The 2130-nt window shown below is 47.7% G+C and overlaps 1 pseudogene; it reads right to left on the bottom strand.

The window, feature by feature from the left end:
• Positions 1–854: 854 nt before the first annotated feature.
• Positions 855–1559, bottom strand: LOC101982421 (annotated as a pseudogene).
• Positions 1560–2130: the final 571 nt, after the last annotated feature.

Below are 2130 nucleotides of genomic sequence, written 5' to 3'. Positions count from 1 at the left end.
GCACACACAAAAATAAGTGAATAAATAAATATTTTTTTAAGTTGAAGAAAGAAAGAAACCGTACAAGTTCCCTGCCAGGATTTCCTACATGGGCCAAACTGAGGCCACATATTGAATACATTTTTTTCTTGTTTGCTGCCGGGGCTGGCTCCCAGGGCCTTGTGCAAGCGAGTTGCTTTAACACAAAGCTGCATTTCTCAGACCAAATGGCATCTTTAGTCATCCTGCCCAAACCACCTGTTTCTAATCTGCTGCGTGAGTCTTGTTGAGAGTGTCCATGAAAAACCCTAGCTCTCACAGCAAAGGGGATAAGAGAGAGTTTATTCTGGATCCAGCATGAATGACCATGGCTTGGACACAGAGTCTCAGGGTTTGTGTGTGTATTTTTTTTTTTCCAAACTCCGTGTTCTGACATAGCAACTGTTCTAGGAAGTGTTACAGTAGTAGAACGAGGAGAATCATAAATCAAGATAGTTTTCACTCACATTGGAAGGCAGGTCCCAGAAAAGCAAGGACATGACAGCTGCGGGCCTTGGACACGAGCTGGTGTCATTCTCAGCCTTTTGTTTGGTAGAAGACACTGCCACCCATACATTCCGAAGATTTACCTAAGAGCCACAGAGCAGCTAGGCTACGTTCAGAAGGGCAGTCAATGACTGTTAAAGAGTCTAAAGACTGGCTCAGGACTTGGAACGTTCCAGTCTCTCCATAGTCACTGAAGTCCCAAGCAGTCCGTGGCCAACCAGGTGCAGCTTCTTTCCAGGACTGCTCATCCACAAAAACCATAGTTTGACTTTTTTTTTCTTCTTTTTCTATTTCTTTATTTATTTCTTTCTTTTTTTTTTTTTTGCAGACTGGATGTGAGATTTATTACTGAACATGATTTGGTAGGGTACAGGAGAGCACCGTGAAAGCCCTCAGGAGTGTAGGGCTTGCCACTTGTCCAGGGGACCACGATTAGGAATATATTTGACCCCACAGCCATCAGGAATGAGTCGCTTCTCAGCAACCATGTTTTCAAATTCATCTGCATTAAACTTAGTAAAGCCCCATTTCTTTGAGATGTGGATCTTCTGGCGGCCAGGGAATTTGAACTTGGCTCTACGAAGAGCCTCAATCACATGCTCCTTATTCTGCAGCTTAGTGCGGATGGACATGATGACCTGGCCAATGTGAATCCTGGCCACTGTGCCCTGGGGCTTCCCAAAGGCACCACGCATGCCTGTCTGGAGCCTGTCAGCCCCAGCACAGGACATCTTGTTGATTCGGATGATATGAAAGGGGTGAAGCCTCACTCGAATATGAAAACCATCCTTGGCACAACTCTTTACCATGTATTTGTTGGCACAAATACGGGCAGCCTCCAGAGCTTCGGAAGAGAGTTGTTCATATTCATCTGACACCATGTGGCCACAAAGTGGGAATTCATCAACTTTTGCCTTCTTCCGTCCCAAGTCAAAGATGCGGATTTTAGCATCAGGGACACCTCAGCAGAAGCAAGACTTTGGGTACGGCTTGTTCTTACAATACGGATAACACCGGGCGGGGCGGCAACCCATGATGACAATAGGACTGTCGGTAGCGCACCGGAGGAAAAGAGCTCAAAATTTTCATTCTTGTACCCAACCAGCTACATATTTTATCTGACAAGTCCTTTAAAACAGTCTGTTCCTTTGTGCACCAACCTTCGACCCAGCCGAACATCCATTAAGTCAGGCACAGTGCTGGGCTCTGCGCGTGTGTTGTCATCCAGGCACCTGGTCTTACTGTTTCCAGCCTGCATTCTGCACCTGTGCCAAGAGGGATGGCTGCTCTTCCTGACTGCACTCCACACCTTTCTCCTTCCTCTCCTCCTTGTCCATCTACCCTTTGCCGAAACATTGCCATCTTCCTGTTAAATGCTGTCAAAACCTGTCCTTTCCAGTCTGCCATCCCCAGGGCCCTGTCTTCTCACTCAACTCTATTGGCTGCTGTGGAAGGAGGGAAGATTCTGGGAAGGCGCTTCCCTGTGCCACCACTTCCTGCCACTGTGACTCTAGACATAATCCCGGAACTCCTGTGCTGTGCTGGCTCTGGAGCAGAGGAGGAGGAGGGGGAGGAGGGGGAAGGGGAGGGAGAGAGGAGAAGGGG

This window comes from Microtus ochrogaster, linkage group LG9, assembly GCF_000317375.1.
Source record: "Microtus ochrogaster isolate Prairie Vole_2 linkage group LG9, MicOch1.0, whole genome shotgun sequence".
Classification (NCBI taxonomy): Eukaryota; Metazoa; Chordata; class Mammalia; order Rodentia; family Cricetidae; genus Microtus; species Microtus ochrogaster.
Note: the sequence above shows the minus strand (reverse complement) of the source record. Positions and strands in the feature narration are given on the sequence as shown.